The sequence below is a fragment of the Ascaphus truei genome, chromosome 21 (assembly GCF_040206685.1).
Source record: "Ascaphus truei isolate aAscTru1 chromosome 21, aAscTru1.hap1, whole genome shotgun sequence".
In the NCBI taxonomy this organism is placed as follows: Eukaryota; Metazoa; Chordata; class Amphibia; order Anura; family Ascaphidae; genus Ascaphus; species Ascaphus truei.
In genome coordinates, this window is record NC_134503.1 from 17645127 (window position 1) to 17658950 (window position 13824).

Genomic DNA, 13824 nt, shown 5'->3' on the forward strand with positions numbered 1-13824 from the left:
GCATCCAGCAAGTGTGAGAGAGGCGCTATATAGTGTAATACAGTTTTAATACCTGGATATGCAAGGTTAGTATCAATATATGCACAGACCAACACATTCAAATCAAACTCTGATCAGTCTCTCTCATGGCGTGTAACTTTTCTCCTGGACCTCCCAACCGGGGGATCGGACCACAGAGAATCCCAGTCTGTGTGTGTCCTGCATCAGAGAGCTGACACCCAACCGTCAATGAGGTCGAGCACTAAATGGGAAGTGATGTGACGGGAGCTCAGGGAGGAAAATGACATGTTTGTCTGTGCATATATTGATACTTACCCTTGCATGTCCAGGTATTAAAACTGTATTACACTATATAGCCTCTCTCAACCTTGCCGGATGCTGCTGTGAGATCTTTTTTGAGGCTTGAAAAATATTACATACATGCGAGTGCAAGAGAGGAACTTTCCTGTTCTATAATGGTTGTGCAGCAATCTTTTGGAGTGATATTGATATAAACCTAACATTGTTTGCTATTTTTAAATTAAGTAATTGATTCAATGAGAGGCTAGCTAAATTAGATTTATTTACATTAGAAAAGATGTGTCTAAGAAGGTATATGATAACTATATACAAGGAGCTTTCAAAAGAACTATTCACCCCAAGGAGAGTACAAAGGACTCGGGTCATACCTTAGGGTTGGAGGAAAGGAGTTATCAACAGCAACAAAGGAAAGGGTTCTTTACAGTAAGGGCAGTTACACTGTGGAATTCATTACACATGGAGACTGTGATGGCAGATACAATAGATTTGTTCAAAAAAAGGTTGGACACATTTTTAGAAAGGAAAGGTATACAGGGATATAACAAATAAGTAACATGGGAAGGATGTTGATCCAGGGAGTAATCTGATGGCCAATATTTGGAGTCAGGAAGGAATTTATTTTCCCCTTATGAGATTGGATGATATGTCTCTGGGGTTTTTTGTTTGCCTTCCTCTGGATCAATAAGTATAGATATAGGATAAAGTATCTGTTGTCTAAATTTAGCATAGGTTGAACTTGATGGATATATGTATTTTTTTCAACCTCATCTTTGTAACTATGTTATGCTTACCTTTACTACTGCAAGATTGTGACACAAGTGAATCATTGCACGATATTACCTGGCTTGATTTGCCGCCCTCCACCGTTTGTCTGTTCTGTGTTTTACAGGAACTGCTTCAATCTCGGAGATGCAGGACACGCAACAATTGCGTTAGTGTCTATGGATTGGATTGATAAACGGGTGTAAATCAGTAAAAACTCAAATCCTGTGATAAAAAAAAAATTAAAACTCGTAATTTATCAATGAAAATTGGTAAATACGGAAAACACAGAACACTACGTATATGTAGGGAATAAAAGTGAAAGTGTGTGTGAATAAAGTTTGCTTAATCATGCAAATATTTTATATATACTGTATATATATATATATATATATATAATTTTTTTTTTTTCACCCAACACCAGGATCGATGAAGAAGACCCAGAACTGCAAGATAGTGATCAAAAGAGAGACTTGTATTGGGACAAACAAATATAAATACCACTTGTGAGCATATTCAGGTCTCAAGACAGGCCTGCAACCCTGCTTTTCACCATTATCTCTAAACATACAATGCTTCCACTGCAGCAAGGGATTCAGGGAGATATATATATATATATATATATATATATACATACATATATATATATACATATACATATACATATATACACACACACACACTTACTAAAAAAAATTGCGTTGGACCGACATTTATTTGCTCTCTTTTCCCAAAAAAGTTTAAGTAAAGTATGTTTCTCTATAAAACACAGGAACATACGATTTGACAGCAGGTTGGCATTTTGACAGGCCAAATGGTGCCTATTTGCCTGTCTGCATTGCTCTTTTTCATCATTGTCTCTCTTTCAGATTTCGGATAGCTTCTGTTGAGAGGCAATTCCATTAATCCACCACAAAAAGGACCCCACCTGAGGTACCTGGGAAATATGGTAATTTTGGTTTATCAGGGTGTCTCTCCACATATTGTATAAAAGGTGGGTTTGGGGAGGTATATAATTCACTTGGGACTCTCTCGTGTTATTTGAAGGTAACGCAAGGCTGTGCTAACGTAACATGGCGTTAAGACTATACAAATGAGATGCACAATGGCCGTGGTTTTTGCATGTAATTAGCTTTGTGGATAAGCGTTAAAATCACGGGAAAATAATGTCTGTTACTGATTTTGCTAACGGCACATTATTAGCACAGATTTAGCAGACCTCTTTGGATCTGGGCCTAGGGGAAGTCTTACCAATGATCTATAAAGTGACATTACCACCTCTCTTTATGGAGGTATTTCTATAAAATACCTATTTTTTCACATCTGTTTGTTGTTTGGCATATCACAGAAATACTTGATAAACGGTCAAATTTGTTAAGTGTGTGCATCTGGGTGCAAAAAACAAACGATTAAATGGATATAAGGAGAAGAGAATTGATGGTTGTTAGAATAAATAATTAAGAGTGAATGCATTTCAAGCTAGTCTTATAAGAAGATCAAATGACCATCAGCGAGATACTCTAGTTGTGTTTACATGTTCATGGACTATACTTACTAAACCCAACAGATCTCTACTTAGAGACACATTTTTGAGATGTCACCTGTGGTTAGTGTGGTGTTCATGGAGTTCAAAGAGTAGATGTTGGGTGCGCAAATAGTTTAGGAAATCCAATGTTAATATTCTGGAACCAGGGTCACGTGTAGGATGTGAATGAGGCCAGATAGCTTAACACATCCCTCTTTGAAAGCACAAGTCCTTATGTATTTTCTTAACTTTATTGGGAAAGTCACAGCAAATAAAGGATACTTGTAGATGTTGTGGACTGGTAAAAGAGTGCTTCTCTACTGCTGCGGCAGAGTTTATTCGAGCATTTGCCCGTTCTCTGCCGCAGCAGTAGCCTGGCGCGCGCCCGAGAGTGACGGGCGCGCGCCGAAGCAGCGGAAGAGCGCCCTCCGATCGGGGCGCTCTCCCTACCGCTGCCGGGTCCGCCGGGTCCCCCGGAACCCCCTGCCGCTGTCCCGCGATCGCGGGACACCAGGGCTCCCTCGGGGAGCCCCTGGACGCGCGTGCAGGGGGCGCACGCTCCCGAAGACGCGTGACCGCGCGTCTATGACGCGCGGCACGCCGAGGGGCGGCCACTAGCAAGCCGGGAGATTTCCCGGCTTGCGGTACCGACCACACTCGAATAAAGTGTGTCGGTACTGTATGTGGAATGCTTTGTATCAAGGGAAGGTAAAAACAGAATGGCCTTGCCAGGGGGTAGATAGCATGAGGCGTACTCACTCAGCCTGCTTAGGATGGAAAAGGAAGTGAGTAATCTTTGTAACACAGGAATAGTGACAGGACTATGCTACCTGTGAATACAGACAGGGGAGTATGGAGAAGTCCACTTAGCCAGGGGGATTAAAGAAGTTGGCAAGGCAACCAGCTACTGGCAGTGTAAGGCCTGGGACATAGTGCCCCAAACAGTGCGGAGGCGCGCTGAGGCTCAGGGAAAGCGGTGCTTTCCCTAGCCTTACACAGCGCGCCGTCAGGGGGTGGGATGGGGGCGGGCCAGTGACGTCACGGAGCTGGTTCGCCCTCATTGGGCGAACCGCTCACGTGACCGGCCCTGCGCTCCGGCGAGCGCCAAATTTCAAATCTGTGTCAGACACACGCTTCCGCAAACGTGCGCGAGCCCCTGCTAAAGCCGCTCTCATTGCGGCTGAAGGGGCTCAGTTTCGAGCAGCAGCACGCCTCAGCACGGGTCAACGCATAAGCGCTGACCATGCCCGAGGCCTAAGAAGGGAATATGCAACAATAATCTATCGATTACACAGGCACCGTCAGTTTACAGAGCAGGGAAAACATGCAACTGAAAAATAAAGGGCTAGCAGGCAGAGCTGCAAAGGAGGGAACAGAAATGAGCAATCCTGTTCCAGGATAGTTAATTACAATGTCCAGTGTAGGACCGACAAGAAGAGAGAAACTCTTGGTATTAGTGAGTGGGTAGCCTTGTTAACTACAATTAGTCCTCCTGAAGGTAGCAAGCAGTGTAAGTCTCCCACACTGTAGCAGCCTCATTGGAGGTATAGCAATGATAATAGCATAAGACAAAATGACTCACTTGTTTCTTTCTTGAATAAATCCTTATTGGTGAATAAAGTATAAATGTTTCTCACCCCCTCCTAGAGTTCTCACGTTGCCCTTTTCTGACGTGACCAGCCGCATGTAGACAGATCCAGATCTGATGCTTAATTTTAAAAACTGATGCTTAATTTTCAGTTGTCACAGGCAGCGCACGATAAGTGGTCAGTGGTGCTTTTTTGGTTAAAACCAGAATCGCTAGTTAAATGATATTCCATGAAGTGTATCTTGTGAGGTTTATGTTATTACCCCATTGGTGTATATATATTATAGAAACTGATTTAAAAGGGCCTGATTTAAAATAAATATATTTTACTACCATACCAACCTGACTCCCTGGCTGTGTGTACTGCTGATATTTTGCTTCCACCTATCTGGTGTTCATGGAGTGCAGGAGTTTGATCATCATCGAACAAAAACAGATTGGAAATGTGAAAGTTAGTTCTGTCTGCTCATCCTTCCAGATGCTTGGCATTATGTTACTATGGTAAAAATCCATCTAAATCCTATTAGGATCAATCGTATCAACGAGACTGACACAACACAAATAGCATGCTCATTAGCACTGATAACATTATCCTTTATATGAGGAGAAAGGCGTGTTCATTGTTGGCTGAGGCATTTTCATGCTGTCGAAGTGGATCGCCTGATCCTATAAAAGTATGGGGTATTAAGGGGTAGATAGATTCATTAAACCCCAATACGAGTAATTGCACCGTGATCAGGAGAGAAACGGACATTCAAGTTACTGGTTGTTATCGGGAGATCACATTTCAAATCTTTATGAATCTACACCTAAGAATGCAAATAAGAATAATTGTATTCCAATGGAACAGCTGCACAAGCTACTTCTATTAAATCCCGTGTATTTTTGATCCGACTGTAAGCATCCGCTTATTATATCAGCATGTGATAACGTGTTACAGTATATACTGTCATTGCCATATTACGTAGTTTATCGACCATTGTGTCTCTATATACGTTGACACATTAATTAATCATGCTAATCATTTCTGTTACATACGTTGTATTGTGTAGTTTGGGAAAAGTTGAGTTTTTACTTGTTCTTCAATGCAACATTAAACACTGCCACTTCTATTGCCAATAGTGGTAAGATATAGCCAAGATGAACCTGCTGTCAATACTGAGCTGGGAAATATGTTAGAGAGAACAATCACTGCACTTGGATAAGAACCATTACATTGTAATAAAGGTAATGATAATGTAGGATGAATTACATTCAGTGGATAGTCTTGTGAAGGTTCAGTGAATTTTAATTTAAAAAAACATGCGACGGATAATTATAGGTTACAAACATAGTTATTTCTGATTATTATCTGGTTGAAAATGTTTAATATGCAGAAGCACAATGCATTATAACAGACACGAGATAAATGAATAGGAATATATACAGAGCCATCTTTGTGCAGGGCTTCAGGGCAGCTGAGTTTTAGTATAATTTCTTAGGAACCAACCCTACTATAGTGATTATTAAATGCTTTTTCTTCAACATTTCTGTAGTTTAGATATAAAACAGATTTTCTTTACTAAGGTTTCTGACGGGCGTCCCAGGACAGCGAGGAAGGAAGAGAGGGCGGTTTTCTATAGGGAGGTGAGGGAGGCCAAGGGATCCAGACAGGTTTGCGGGGGTCACACACACTCCCTACTTTGGACACCTCTTCCACCCCCAGGCAACGCCAGTTTTTATAATCAGCACTCCCAGTTGAAGGCCAGTCCAGGCCGAAACGCGTAGGAGTGGGAGCTTGGCAGGGGGACACATACTCCTTTCATCTGGTATTAGGGACCACCCGCAGGATATACTTCCATCTCTGCTTATTGGTTATGTATTTGGAACTTGCAAAGCTTTTGGACTGTTTTTTTCATGCTCAGCCTTTATAGGCTACAGTAAGAGCTCATGTACTCTTATAGCCTTAAATGGTATTACCATCCTGTATTTGGCATTTAGCCCTTTCTATTTCTATCTACTGCTTGCTTGCATGTTTTTGATGTGTTGCATGATTTATATATTTTGGCATCAAGGTATCTTGTGGTAACAATCTTATTGTACATTAGTACTTATTTTGTAATAGCTATTGAGCTTAACCACCTTCCTGTGTGCCTATCATGCATGCACACCTTTGTCAGTAGACCCTTTTTGGGCTTCTGCTTGTGTGTTCTGATGTTCAGACACTGTTACAGCCCACATCTTTGCTCCATAGTTCCTTCCCCTCCAGACTGTAGGTACATGTCCCCCTTCATTTTATCCTCTTTTGTCCCGTTTTTATTACAATAAACTTTGTTATTATCCCTATATACCTGTGTGCTTCTTAGAGGGACTTTTGTTGTTGTTGTTATATATATATATATATATATATATATATATATATATATATATATATATATATATATATATATATATATATATATATATATATATATATATATATATATATATATATATGGACCGGGAGGTCTGAAACGTCGCTCCCTTCTTTCTTGTATTTACCCCTGATGCTTGTGAGATGAATGAACCCCTATTTTACAATTTAAACTGACCAGTAGCAGATAAATACCACCAGATAAATACCACCCCCGTGGGGGCGAAACGCGTTGTGGTATTTATCTGCTACTGGCCCTGACTGCTGGCCTCGTTTGGACTCTATATTTTTGGATTGGACTTTCTCTAGGTGTTGGTGATTCACTCCGGCTGGGGTGATCCCGTCCAGGACACTAAGCTACACTGAACTCAGACCATCTATGCACCGTCAGGAGCTGAGTATACTCTTTACTCTGGTTCACACATAATGCCATTGCAGCATTCATCAGTTAATGAACTGGTATTCAATTTTTTATTAAGTGCGTGACCAGTCTCCTGTATGTGATCATATTGTAGGTTTATGTTTGGGTCACTGAATTATTTCCACTGCTCCTCTCCCGTTCATGTGAGCTACATTTGTAGTTCTATGCTACACTACCGACACACTTTATTGCTCATCGGCCAGATCCGCAAGCCGGGAGATTTCCCGGCTTGCTAGTGGCCGCCGCGCGGTCACGCGTCATCGGGAGCCTGCGCCCCCTGCACGCGCGTCCAGGGCTCCCCGAGGGAGCCCTGGTGTCCCGCGATGTGGGGGACAGCGGCAGGGGGTTCCGGGGGACCCGGCGGACCCGGCAGCGGGAGGGAGAGCGCCCCGATCGGAGGGCGCTCTTCCGCTGCTTCGGCGCGCGCCCGTCACCCTCCGGCGCGCGCCAGGCTACTGCTGCGGCCGAGAACGGGCAAATGCTCGAATAAACTCGGCCGCAGCAGTATATGGAGGGTTTATTACAGTGCCCTACATATGGGTTTAGACATGTTTAGTGTTATTACTGTGTCATGATTCTGTTTATCTGTGTTTCTTGACATCTTTCCTGGTGGGCTTACACCACATATTTCTTTTTACATATTTTGGAGTTTAGGGCATTTGCCTTTATTGTTTTTCTATACCATCTCCTCATTATATGACTGGCCGGTTGTTAATCACTATGGGTACTTGGTCCCCATAGTGGTTTTATAGATTGAGGTTTTGTTTATTTTTTCTCCTTATTTTTGTGTTGTAAGAGTCAGTCCCATTTTTATTTTTTGTTTATTGATACTCTTTGAGTTCAGTAGTTAGGGTTTCAGTTAGCTTTCTTGTTTTTCTTTATATTTTGATTCAATAAATGTATTATTATTTTGCAATATAAGTCTGAGTGCTTTTTGTGAGGTTTCTTTTTCTTCTTTTGTGTGTGTGTGTGTGTGTGTGTGTGTGTGTGTGTGTGTGTGTGTGTGTATGTATATATATATATATATATATATATATATATATATATATATATATATATATATATATATATGCAAATACAACTGTATGCTCATCTGCATGTCTTAGGCAGGTCTGCAACCCCGCCTTTCCCCATTATCACCCAGCATACAGCACTTCCACTGCAGCAAGGGATTCTGGGAAATGACATGCAAATGAGCACTCAGTGCCACTTTTTGCTTCAAAAACCATTATTAACATGGTTCCCTATAGGCTTAAGCTTGCTGCATGGTCACAGCTTTGAGTTATATAATCACAGGGTTTAGAGGGCACTCACGGAGAACGTTCTCATTCACCTGGGTGCTCCAATGTCAAATAATTTGACATACAATTATAGAATAAACACGGCACAGGAAAATAGACAGTTCTGTCAAAAACACACAGACCTTAATAAACGTAAATATATATTACACACATGGTATTATAATTCTGCATATTACCATTTCATGCTATATAATTAGACATGATATATATATATATATATATATCAATAAGACAAGTCACTGGGAATAGAAGTGTATATATGTATATAGAGAGATGTAGCTATGTGTGAGTATACACACTGCCTGTCACGGTGCTTCACCTCGTGCATTAAATGCCCAATTCTACCCACTCCATCCCGGTAACTACATCACATTACCGCGTACAGGACACATTTCCGTGCCCGGTGCTCCCCTCCGGTGCAGCCGTTTCCTTAGCGACGCGGCGGCGGTAACCAGGGGACCGGGTGTCGCACTGAAACGAGTCCCCACGCGACCCGCGCGCATTAGTTCCGCCTGCTGATGTGTGTGAGATTCAGATTACCTGTACTTACACGCTCCCACATAGGCTGCAAGGACACCCACCTGGTGCTCAAAATCATACCAAGGGGTAAAGAGTACCCCTACTTTTTATTAATCACATAAGCTTAGAGTACCACTACTTTTTATTTACCACCCCAGAGTAGAACTCTTTAACAAACTTATGTTATCACTTTTTATTTAAATACAAATCGATGTATTTTAGAAAGCTTTTCCCATTTCTTTTTAAGTATGGTGTCAATCCCTGTAAATATGGTAAAAATAGGCCTTGCTCAGTGTTAATGATGGGATTTTTATTTTAAGTCATACACAGAACCACTACTGTTCCAGCCACATGAAGAAACACAAAGGATACAATTCACACCGTTGTCACGCGTCACAAACGGCAGACACATACACCTGTCACCTCCATCATATAGAGACATCAGGGACACATACACCTGTCACCTCCGTCATATAGAAACATCAGGGACACATACACCTGTCACCTCCATCATATAGAGACATCAGGGACACATACACCTGTCACCTCCGTCATATAGAGACATCAGGGGCACATACACCAGTAACCTCCATATTATAGAGACATCAGGGACATATGCACCTGTCACCTCCGTCATATAGAGACATCAGGGACACATACACCTGTCACCTCCGTCATATAGATACATCAGGGACACATACACCTGTCACATCCATCCTATAGGGACATCAGGGACACATACACCTGTCACATCCATCCTATAGGGACATCAGGGACACAGACACCTGATACCTACATCATATAGAGACATCAGGGGCACATACACCTGTCACCTCCGTCATACAGAGACATCAGGACACATACACCTGTTACCTCCATCTTATAGAGATAACGGGAACACATACACCTGTCACCTCCATCTTATAGAGATATCGGGAACACATACCTCTCACCTACAACCCGCAGAGACCTCACAGACACGTCTTAATATTAATTGACAAAGGTTTTAGGGGTAATTATCTCTTAATCCCACCTCTAGGCACATCAGGGACACGCCACAGGCCTCGGCTCTTACCTTCTCCAGCGGTGGCATCTACCCCTGCGTGGTCCCGTCAAGATGGCTCTGCGACGTCAAATGGTGTCGTGTTGCCATGACAACGGGACGTCACGGCACCATGAGGTGTCACGTTGTCATGGTAACGCAATGCCATTTAACGTTGCAGTGCCATCTTCATGGGACCACGCAGGGGACAATGCCGGAGAAGGTAAGACAGTTAAATATATTGATAAAAAACTTTAAGTGATGTCATTTGTTTTTTTTAAATAATTTTTTAATCTGTGTAGAGTCCTAGTTTTGAAAATGTGGTTACCCTATACATTCACCTTACACTAACAGATCGTTTTGTTTATTTTAGGTGTGCATGATATTGTGTATTAAAAATGCTGCCATAAAATCCTTGTTTAACTCTTGCGTATACGCAATACTAATTGTGACAGAAAGGGGCCCGGGGACCAGCAAAATAAAGGTGAATCCCGGTCCCTGGCCCCTGCCTGTCCTTTCCTGGGGCTCCTCTGGCAACCAGACGCCAGAGCCACTCCGTTTTAATGTACCCAGTAGCCCCATGCTTACCCTGTAACACTTTTATTCCTGTGTGCATAAATGCACTAAAGCATAATAATGTGATTGTGCACACTGTGAAGCAGAGCCACGGTCTCTGTACATGCAGGGCTGAGAAACCCTTTGTGCAGCCCGCATGTCCGGAGAACTGGCTATTGCTGGGACTGGAGGGGGAGGAGGGGTGCAGGAAACAAAGGGAGAGTGGCCAGGGGCTCCGAAAAGCAGAGCATTTGGCCGTTCCCCCAGCCAGCCTGGCGCTGAGCCCAGCGGGGGATATCCTGCCGGCCGGGGAAGCCATTGCGGAGCTCCTGTCGGCCGGGGAGGGTGTTGCGGAGCTCCTGTCGGCCGGGGAGGGTGTTGCGGAGCTCCTGTCGGCCGGGGAGGGTGTTGCGGAGCTCCTGTTTGTAGGCGCTGCTCCCATTGGCCCATTCATATTTCCCTTCCTGCCCTTTAACTTGCCTCTGCCCCCAGCTCTGATTGGCCAACGCGGGCGAGCCCATCTCGTCTCGATTGGTTCCCGTGCAGCATCCGCGCTGTGATTGGTCGCGGCCCCTGTCTTCTATGATTCCCTATGCTAGGAATCTTTATAAGAGGAACCCGATCAGACTTCCAGGTCTCATTCTGATGCTGTCGTGGAGGACTGTGCGGTGTGCTCCGAGGCTGTGCCGGAGATGCCTGAAAACGAGGCCACGCGCCTAACCAAGCAAGAGATTTAAAAGTGCTTCTGTGCTGTGGCACTGTGAGTTGGCGGAGAGGCTGAGAACAGGACTTTTGATCAGAGAATTTGAAAGTGCTCAACCGCGACTTGCACCAGAGAGGTCTGGATGGTCCCTACCCGCCCAGGAGTGGAAGCAAAACCCGGGTAAGTCTTGGAAGAGATGCCTGGTACCTAGGATCCGCCCCACCCCTAGTATTCCCTGTTTTGGTGACTGTAAACTCTGATTGTGATTTGTCCTGTGTTTGCTGGCTCCGGCCAGAATAAATACTCTTTATTGAACTGCTTTGTCCTGTCTGGTAGCGTGATCCCGGTGTTAAGTTCTGGTTTCCAGTGACAAATCATAATAAACTCATTCTTTGATTGGGGATTAATGCGTTGGAAAATGTTGGCCCTGCCCTTTTCTACAACAGCCTCTCTACAAACAGCCATTACATCCAAAGGGATTTATTTAAATAACCATCTGGCACTGTTTATTATTAATTATAACGATACATAGCATTAGCCTTGGCAGTGACTGCAGACGTCAGACAAGTGTCACATCACGGTTTACTTTGGCTTTGTATAGCTACCGTCAAGTACACTGTAATTGCTCCTCTCCCTTTTATATAGCCTTAGTAATAATTACCAATATAGGGAGCGGTATCGGACATTTGGTATCGGCTGTTTGGCCGCCGAGGAACCCTTCGCCGCAACCGCTCTGCCACTGGACACTCAGCCGCCGGCCACTTTTCCAATAAGGTAAGTTAACTTAAGGAGTTTTAGCGGTTAGGGAAGGGGGTTATGGATAGGGGTTAGGTTTTTAGGGTAGGGGATTAAGAATAGTGGTTTTAGAGAAAGAAGTTACATTTTTAGGGTAGGGAATGAGGGTAAGGGATTATGGACAGGTGTTTTAGTGTAAGCTTAAAGTAAGGGGTTTAAGGGTTAAGGTTTAATGGGTAGGGGATAAGGGGAAGGTATTTTGGGTAGGGGGTAGCGTTAGTATTAGGGATTAATATTGGGGTAAGGTTAGGGGATTTACCTTGGCGGCGAAATGTCCCTGCGAGGTGAGTGGCGGCTAATGGCGGCAGTGACTTGGTCATGACAAAAAATATCCTAGATTGTATGGGGGGTCTGTTAATGTCTCATGAACAAAAATGCCCAGGCTCATGAGTAGGATTAGGCAGTTAAACTCTATCCCTTTACATAGTTACATACATAGTTACATAGTAGATGAGGTTTAAAAAAGACATGCATCCATTAGTTCAACCTATGCTAAATTTAGACGAGATACTTTATCCTATATCCATACTTATAGTATATTGACCCAGAGCAAGGCAAACAAATAACCCCCAGTGAAATATCATCCAATGGTATCTCACAAGAGGGAAATACATTCCTTCCTGACTCCAAGAATTGGCAATCAGATTACTCTCTGGATCAACATCCTTCCCATGTTTACTTATTTGGTATATCCCTGTATACCGTTCCTTTCTAAAATGATGTCCAACCTTTTTTGTACAAATCTATTGTATCTGCCATCACAGTCTCCATGGGTAATGAATTCCACATTTTAACTGCCCTTACTGTAAAGAACCCTTTCCTTTGTTGCTGGTGAAATATCCTTTCCTCCAACCTTAAGGAATGCCCCCCGAGTCCTTTGTACTACCCTTGAGATGAATAGTTCTTTTGAAAGCACCTTGTACTGTCCCTGAATATATTTGTATATAGTTATCATATCCCCTCTTAGACACCTCTTTTCTAATGTAAATGTACACAGAATCCTTCTTATATTCTGTAACTTTATTGGAAGGGGTAAAAAGAAGCATAATTGAACTCGAAGGTAACATTTGTGAGAGGAAGGTGAAAAAGCAATACTTTGTTCTGGGGAAACAATGAGAGGGATGGCTACTTACAATGGTTGCTGGCTTGAAAAGGAAGGGGATATGACCTGATATGCAGGAAAAGGACAGGACTGCACCAAATAGCAGGGGGCGGTGGGGCAGCCCAACTCACAGAGGAGTAAAGGGGAGTTGCCAGGGCAACAGGCCCAGAATCCATAAAGTTTGTCCACATTTCTTCCTTTTATTTCTATATCTTCCATGCACTATATCTGTGCTCCCTGCACTCTACTGCAACATTTCCACGGGGATCTTGGGAAGATTCCCTTTTGGGTCGAGCAGCAGATGACCATTGGACAGTATTGTATCTTATTTATTCTGTTTATGATCACATGCATTTGATTATTGTGCTGAAGGAGTTGCTCTGTGAGTAAAGACACTGACTGGCACGGAGTTTGAAGCAGAGGAACGTGGTTCAATTCCCAGTGTCAGCTCCTTGTGACCATGGGCAAGTGTGAGGATTCGCCATCCTGGCGGTAGCAGACCATCTCCTCACCTCAATAAACCTTCCGTGACGGACACTCAGGATGCGCGGTCTCGTGATTCGATTACGCGCGCGGATCTTGTGCGGTCTGATTCCCCGTCCGCGGATTCTGTCTCTGCACCCCGCTCTGACGCACGACGGGTGCGCTCGTCCAGCCTCCCCTCTGACGCGCGTTCCAAGCCCCGCCCCCACTCTGGTGATGGACAGGATCGGCGTGGGAGTGACACGCGCCTCAGGCTCTGCCCTCTGACCTCAGTGACGCGCGCGGGTTGGCGCGCAATCGGTTCCGCCCCCATCCCTGATTAGGCTGCATCCTAGG

The 13824-nt window shown here is 43.7% G+C and overlaps 1 protein-coding gene across 7 annotated transcripts in view; it reads right to left on the reverse strand.

Moving 5' to 3' along the window:
* The window catches only part of WDR31 (WD repeat domain 31), a 35465-nt gene extending 26669 nt beyond the window's left edge, over positions 1–8796 (reverse strand). For 5 of the 7 annotated variants that reach the window (XM_075579215.1, XM_075579212.1, XM_075579217.1 and 2 more), the window contains exons 1-2: positions 8666–8796; positions 1141–1239 (exon numbers count right to left, since the gene is read on the reverse strand). The gene's annotated coding sequence lies outside the window, so the exon portion shown is untranslated. Of the gene's footprint in view, positions 1–1140; positions 1240–4517; positions 4564–8665 lie in introns of all 7 variants that reach the window. The other 2 variants (XM_075579214.1, XM_075579213.1) reach the window with 2 other exon arrangements.
* Between the last annotated feature and the right edge of the window lie 5028 nt (positions 8797–13824).